Source organism: Diabrotica undecimpunctata, chromosome 2 (assembly GCF_040954645.1).
Source record: "Diabrotica undecimpunctata isolate CICGRU chromosome 2, icDiaUnde3, whole genome shotgun sequence".
Lineage (NCBI taxonomy): Eukaryota > Metazoa > Arthropoda > Insecta > Coleoptera > Chrysomelidae > Diabrotica > Diabrotica undecimpunctata.
The window spans coordinates 59,724,343-59,733,196 of record NC_092804.1 but is presented as its reverse complement, the minus strand read 5'-3'; positions in this window follow the sequence as shown (position 1 = coordinate 59,733,196).

The following is an 8,854-nucleotide window of genomic DNA, read 5'->3' as shown; positions in this document are numbered from 1 at the left end:
TCTTTAAGTGTCAATGACGCATAATAATTCTTAGATGTTATGTCTTTAGTGTCCTCCTCTATGGAGTAGAAAGCTGAAGCCTTATAGAAGATGCCATAAAACGATTGGAGGCATTTGAAATGTGGTGCTACCGACGTATGTTGAAGGTCTCATGTACACACCACACAAGTAACATAACTATTCTCCAGAGGCTAAGAAAAGACAAAGAAATTAGTAACACCATAAAAAACAGAAAATTGGCTTACTTCGGCCACATCATGCGTAATTATAAATACCGACTTCTACAGTTGATTCTACAGGGCAAGATTGAGGGTAAGACAGTCGCTTTACGCAGACGTATATCCTGGCTGGCCAATCTTAGGAAATGGACTGGTCTAACGTCAACTGATCTATTTCGAACTGCTGTGAATAGAATAAGATGGGTCAATGTGGTCGCCAACATCTCTAGAAGATAGGCACATTTAGAAGAAGAAGAGAACTTGAGATTTCACAAACATCAGCAATGGAAATTTTACGTGAAAATAAATTCCATCCATACAAAATAAGATTAGTTCAGGCGTTGTCAGATGATGAATTTGATAGACTTGAAGAGTTTGCGGTCATAAAGATGGGAAAATGTTACAATCTAAACGATTCAAATTTTGTAAGTAATGTAAGTTTTTTAATTAATGGAGACGTAAATCGAAATAATTGTAGATGGATGCGTGCATACCACCCACAGTGTCAAGAACAACTTAATGTATGGACTGGAATAACAGGTGACAAAATAATTGGTCCATTTTTCATTGAGAGAAACTTAAATGGTCCGGCGTATTTAGATTTATTGGAAAATAGTATTATACCTGAGTTGGTTCGGTTACTTCCAAATCCAAGTAAATATTTTTAATTACATTTTATTGTAACGTATGTCTCGGAACTGTATAAAGTTTTCGGAAAATTTTAGATTTAAAAGTATTATTGGTAGGAAATATTTGATCAAGTTGCCATTGGAAACCAAAGTTAGTAAACAAATTAAACGATATAAACAATGTCAGTTTTGACAAATGCGGTTCGTTAAGATGTACAAACTTAATATTCGTCAAAGTATTTATCGTTTAGTTGGAAATGTAGCAAAACGCGATATTGTAAGAATTTTTAGTGCTCAAAATATTTCTGTGTCAACGATTTACCAGACAAATAAAGAGTGCGAAAATGGTATACTATGCCTTAATTTGCCCAAACGTGGAAGGCCAAGAGTTTTAACTCCTGTTCGGGAACAGAGATTAATTTAGAGTATGGAGAACCAATTAGAAAAGTCTTTACGAAATGGTGGCCGAAGATATAATGTTTCACGAATGACTGCAAGTAGAACAATTTTTAGAAACAAATTAAAACGATATAAAAGAAAATCCAGTTAGAAAAAATCGGTTGCCTGTAAAGTCGGTTTTACGGGCGAAGATTTTACGTGACAACGTCTTTTTCTCGGTAGAATATTTATTGATATGAATATTATTAAATTGCACATAGTATGACATAACCTATAAACTCAGTTTCTCAACTTTTGTGTCAATCTAACAATTAATCAATCAATCATAGTTTACGATAATGAAATATTAGTGTACAATTATTTACCTTTATTGTTGTAGTTGTTGTAAATGACGAATCTAAGCACTCCATATTTTCACTACAGACACAGCTGACGATACTTTAACCACACGTGTGAACTTGTATTATGACGCTTTCTCAGTTTTCCAACGCCAAGAACGCTCGAGAAAGACAGAGACACAAGCACGCACCGATTAAACGCGCCTAATTCTCTAGTGCTGCGCGCGCAGCGGACCGATCATGTTTGAGTGGGAGAGAGACCCAAGTCATTCGCCGGTCCGGCGGGCCTCTCTCTCGTTCGGTGACTCATCGTAACAGACGTGAGCGGGCGTTACACTTTTTCATGAGTGACTCCGAGGCACAACCTAATTCAAGACGTTGTCACGTCAAAAATTCATAAATGTTGCCGTGTATTGAGACGTATTAATTTTCCTTTTAAAAGTCATTATTGATGATGAAAAGTACTTTACTTTATTTGATGTACACGCAATGTACAAGATGCACCGGACGAAGTTAGGTTTTAGGGAAAAGTGAAATTTGCCGATTAGATTTTGCTATGATGTGCCATCCCAGAAGCTATTGTTTCACAGCCGTTTGTTGGGCATGTTCGCGGTGAAGCTCTCAATGCTGTTTTTGACAGGTGTCTTACAAAGCTTGTTCAATTTATAAATACTTATCACTGCCCAAAATATAAATTTTGTTCCCAAGCGCGACAACTCTTCAAATGTGCCTCATGCGGGGCCTATAGAAGAGTTTTGGGCTATTTTGAGTCAAATGATGTATAATAATGGCTGGGAAGCCCAAAATAAAGATCAGCTAAGGCGAAGAATTTTGCAAAAATTTCGTGAGATCGACTAAAAACAGTCCAAAGGCACATGCAAGACCAAATTTACGTGCCATCGAAGACCACGGACCTCTTTCTGTTCTATAAAAAACATTATAAATCTTAAATATCTTGACTTAATTTCCCGCATTTAGTTAATAAAATAAACTAAATTTACAATTGGAAAATACATATTTATTTTTTCCGAAAACTTTAGGGACATGTGTTAGAAATTTCATTATTCGAAACTTTCAGATAATAACAATATCCCAAACGACAATAATTGGCTGCAACAAGATGGTGCTCCACTTTACTATGTTCATGTGGTGAGGCAGTACCTAAATAATGTGTTTCCCAGAAGACGGATTGAAAGGCGTGGTTTTATGGAATGGCCCCGCGTTCACTCTACATGAATCTTTTAGACTATTTCCTGTGGGATCACTTAAAAAACATCGGTTGTAAAACAAAACCTGCCAATAATCAGGAATCAAAAGATAAGATTACGACACAGATACGAAGATTTGAGCAGTCAGGATAACGTAAAATGTATTGCAAAGTTTTAAAAATCGCATGGCTTGTTGTATTGAAGAAAACGGACATTGTTTTGATAATCTTCTGTAATCGATTTTACTGGTTTTTTAAAATTCTAAATTTGTCTACTACTAAAATATTGACATACCTCTAACATGAATTTGTTTTCAGCCAGCTGCTGTAGGATTTCTGCGCTATAATTTAAATAAATGTTTTACTGTACAAGTTTCGTTAAACTTTTACTAATTTATTATCAATAGACCTTGTTATAATATTTTTAGGATAACAATTATTGCAGCAAGCTTATTCATCTAAATTTATTAAATAGGTAAAAAGAAATAAGAATAAGACTTACTCACGATCAATTTATTCTATTTAAATGCTGGAAATATAAAACCCGTATTAGGGTGCTGTCTGGTACAGAATAGATAGCAATGATACCAATATTATATGTGTGTGATTATTAAATAAATATAAATTTGTTAATAAACATTAAGTTAAAAATGATTTAGTAAAATTGATAATAAATAAATATTACTTACATGCGGATACAAGGATTATTTTTAAATGTTTAAGAAAACATAGTTTAAAAATCCGTTATGGTAAACTGTTGACAGGTGATCATCGGTTTTACTGCAACTACACTACCGAGCATAAAATTAGGGTCAACCCGTAATTTGAATTTATTTTAGAAATTATTATTCTGTTTTCGGTTGTAACATAGTTTACTAATGGATTTCTTAAAAAAAAATTGTTGTCGTTGTTGTTTCGACAAGCGTTTGAGATAAAAAGGGCCCCTTAGCCTAATTCCTAAAAACTGTTATCAGCACAGTTTTTGTTTATATGGTTTTAACGTCAATTGTAAATTGTTTGTGTATTGTTATCACTGTCAGTGTATTGCAATGAGCATAAATTCTGTTGTGGCGGCGTTAGAAGATGGCCACGGTCAGCGCGAAACTGCGAGAAACGTTGGTGTAAGTCTCTCGAGTGTGCAACGAGTATGCAACGGTACGAAGAGACCGGTCTGCTTACTCGAAGACCTGGTTCAGGTCGAGGCAGGATTACAACAGCTAGAGATGACCGCTTTGTCGTTTCTAGTGCTTTGAGAAACCGAACGGTCACGGCAGTTTCTCTTCGAAATCATCTGTAAGAAGTGAGAAATGTAAACATAAGTGAATGAACAGCATACACACCGTGAACACCGAATTGCTAGATTGAATTTTGCACGAGAACACTTGGCTTGGACAATGCAGGATTGGAGTCGTGTATTGTTTTCCGATGAATCGAGATTCTGTCTTAAGGGGCTCAGACAAACGTGTAAGAGTGTGGCGACGTCCAGGCGAGAGATATGCTCAAGCATGTGTTGCCGAGCGTCTTCCATTTGGTGGAGGGTCGGTTATGGCATGGGGAGGCATATCGTTTGATGCTTGCACGGAGTTAGTCTTTATCGAGAATGGGACATTAACAGCGCATAGATACCTGACACAGATTCTGGAAGACCATGTTTTACCGTTTATGGTTATTCTTGAAGACGACGCAACATTTATGCATGATAATGCACGGCCCCACACTGCTAGGATAGTTACTGAGTATCTTGACGAGGTTCAAATCACACGATTTGTTTGGCCTGCTCGCAGTCCAGATATCAATCCCATAGAACATGTTTGGGATGAGATGAAGAGACGTTTACGGAATCATGTGCCGGCCCCCAGAAATTCAAGAGAGCTTCGCGACATATTGGTGCAAGAATGGAATAATCTTCCGCAGAATGTGATCCAAAATCTGATCCAAAGCATGCCTCGTCGTTTGCAAGCTGTTATCACTGCCAGAGGAGGGAATACTCGCTACTGAAGTTCTTAAAATTTCTTTTTTTTAACAAAAAGCACATCAAATTAAAATTGTCCCTTTTCAATAGTATATCAAAGGAAAATTCTTCATTTACATTATTTTTAATAAACTTTAAACAACAAAAACGTTGTTTTCTTTAAGCAATCCGTTAGTAAACTATGTTACAACCGAAAATAGTTAAAACAGAATAATAATTTCTAAAATAAATTCAAATTACGGGGTGACCCTAATTTTATGCTCGGTAGTGTATTTACCGAATAAAGGGCTAGTTCTTGAGGGAAAAGATATTAACAACTAGGCTAGGAATGTAGGTATTGTGTAAAAATAAAGAGATATATTTTGAAAATGTGTGTTATTTAATAAAATTATTTATTTAGAACAGACGTCACTGTGACAATGTATAATAAGATAGATGTTCTCTTTTTGATGTAAGTTTGGGTGTACAATTACTCCAAATTGTAATTATCAAGTTAGTGAAGATCCAATTTTGGTCTGTATTTGGGCAGAAAATAAATTATTGTGTCAATTAAAATTAAAAACACTTAGGGACAAACAGAACACAATCAAAAAGACATAACAGACATTTAATTTAAAAAGGGGGAATTTTGTAGTACTACATCACTTGCAGAAGAAACTGGCAAACAGGAAATTTTTTTGTTGTCTATAAATTTTGAGAAGTGATCTATTTGAAATAAGAAAGTTCATTAGATTTTCAGAAAGACGGAAGATCTGACAACAGTGTAACTACGCCATAATATTGGCCGCAACACAAGACACTTACACACCAAAATCTATAAAAATCGTGCAAGCTGTTTTCGAGATAATTAAGTCGTTCCATACTTAAACTTATTCTGTGGATCGAGAATGAAAAAAAAAAAAAACACAATCATTGTTTTAAAAATATAAAAAAGACCTTCATTTTTCTTTTTTAAAAAGGTTTGTAGGCGCTTCTGAACATATTCTACAATGCTTTTAAATCGTGACATTTTTACTCTCCAAAATCACTATTATTTCGCTCATAATAAGCTCAATTTATTATGGCAAAAAGAAAAATAAGAACGTGTGTAAAAATTAATAAGACATCAGTTCATTATGTAATTACTATTTTCGTTGGGAATAAGCCACAATATACGTTCAAAATAAGTTTATTTTTGACCTTTCGATTTCTCTTTGAAGATCATTCTTAAAATACAAACATTGAGAATATAATTACTATGTAAATGGGACTAAGCCACAATTAAAGGTTAAAGTAAGTTTATTGACGTTTCAATTTCCACTTCGGAAATCATTCTCAAAATACAAACAATAATAAATTAATAAATAAACCTACTTTAACCTTTAATTGTGGCTTATTTCCATTTAAATAGTAATTACTTTAAAATGCCACAAGAGAATAGCTTCAGAACAATATTGAGAATATAATACAATGTTTGTACTTTAAAAACGATTTCTGAAGTGGAAATGAAAGCGTCAAAAATAAACTTATTTTAAACTTATACTGTGGCTTGTTCCCATCGAAAATAGTAATTGTATTAAATTGCCACAAAAAAATATCTTCAGAATAGTATCGTTCGTTGAAAAAGTTGTATGGTCGATTGACAAAGAAATGAATCAAGGATCAATATTTCGAATATAAGACTAGAGTGGATTCTGTGCCGACAGATTTCGTGTATAATATAATTCGTACTACAACTATTAATTATAATTATGAAAAAACGAACAGCCAGAAATTTGTCCATCCAGATTTAGAGAATACTTACGGTACTGTCCCCTTACAAATATATTTTTAAAATATTGACGAAGGCAGGCATAAGTAAGACATACTCGTACATCAACACAGTTTCCAACAAACCTTTTCTTCAAAGAGGATCAAGTAATTGTAGCAAATGACGAGTAGGATGTGGATTGTATGATTCGAAAACTGACTGAAGAATCCGAAAGCTGAATACTAAATTGAACAGTAAGGGAAACAAGTAGATACTGAACATTGTAATAAAGATTTAATATAATCTGAAAAATTGTTACAAATATTTCAGTTCGTTAGAATTGGAAGGGCGGAAGTACATTTTCACAATAAATGGAGGTATGTAGCCAATAATACACTTAAAGGTATTATCTTTCGAATGGTGCTTCATAGGTGGTTGTTTAGGTAATATAACTAAAATTGCAAGCCGGATGTCCACTGTGATATTTGTTGCAAAAAGTCCTATGTGGTACATTGTTATTTTTTGTATGGTACACTGATTCTTAAAAAGACGGTAGTCCAATCCCTATGGACAACCGCCTGAAAGCTGTGTAAAAATTGAGATTATAAGCTTATGTTTTTGCATGGTTTATAGACAAAAGTAACTTTTTTCTTTATCGATATTAATGTTATAATAAAGAACAAACAGAAATGTCTGAATCAAGAGCAAAGAAGATGGTAAAAATGGGTTTACAAGAAAACGATGAAGGTAAGTTTCTATGTACTATGAAAGTCTTCAAAATTTTGTACCTATCCTTTCTACATATTACTAACTTAAAATAGGTACACAATTGTTGTGTAATATCTTGCAGAGTTTAACCTATTTTTTTATGCTTAATAACAAGAGCTTAATTTTTAATAAATCTATTTAAGGAGTATCGCAATAATTAAAGCATTGTTATTTTTCAGAAAATTCTGATGTTCACTCTACTTATGTGCCTACATCTGATTCATCTATTGAACAAAACCATGTTTCTGTTACCATAAAACCTGTTACCATACAACCATAAAACCTACTGTCAGTTAAAGCCTGTTATGTTTAACGATGTTGCCAATGGAAATTTCTCCATAGACGAAGAAACTGAGAGTAAAAATATATTTGCTAAACCTTCTTGTAGTAGATATTCTGACGTTGCCAATGAAAATTTCTCCTAAAGAAATTCAGAGTGAGAACATATTTGATGAACTTTCTTGTAGTAGATATTCTGAAAACTCTGTGGATGACCTAACATATGAACCAGATGATAGCAGTATTAGTGATGATTGCGAGAAAAATACTGTGTTCTAGAACATAATTACAGAAAGGTGCTTTCCAAAAAACTGAACAATGGATAACGGTATTGAACTGAAAGAGGGAGATAAAACAAAAATAGTTGTAAAGAAAACTAAGAACTAACTAAGAAAGAGAGAACAGAAGCCTTCAAGAGACGATTAATAGAGGAATACGTAGGTTTTAAAAATAAAGGATAATGTTAGAACGCAAATATTTAATAGTTTCTGGAAATTCAGACAGGCTGGGAACATAGAAGACAATTTATTGCACGAGCAATTGATGTGGGTATTGTTAGCAGAAGACATCCGTCCAAGAAATGACAATCAAAAGGACCGAAGACAGCATTTTTACACTTACACTCTCCTCTCAAACGGATCAAAACAAGAGTGTGCACATCATTTTTTTTACCTTCACTTGCCATATCTGAGAAAATAGTCAGAAATTTAATAAAGAAGAAAATTCAGATGCGATTGGGCTGGTAATCAGTCACCATGTACCTAACAACCAAATTTCAGCAGAGGCCAAACAATTGGTTATGGTAAACATAAATTGTTTTCCAAAAATTGAAAGTCATTATTGTCGCAATAGGTCTGGAAGAAAATATTTAAATCCAAAACTAAACGTAATAATAATGTACAAATTATATTTAGAGTATATTAATGAGAAGAAGTATGCAAAAGAACTTACCATAAAGAAAAGTATCTACCGGGAAATTTTTTCTACCGAGTTCAACCTTCATTTCAAACTCCCTAACATTGATACATGTGATACCTGTGACAGATTTGAAAATAAGCGAAACAAGGCAGATCCTAACAGAGTTGAAGATATTTTAAAGAAAAAGGAAGGCTATTTGAATGACGCAGAAAACAGATACAACTTAAAATGGCAGGATAAGATAAGATGCAAGCGGTATTTAAAAGAAGTCTGTAGGAATGATGATTGGTAAAGCAGTTATGGACATTTAATTTTACCGTCTATAATGATAGTACTGCCAAAGGTTCATGCTTCATGCGGGATGAGTTTATTGCAAAAAGGGGTGACAACGAGATCC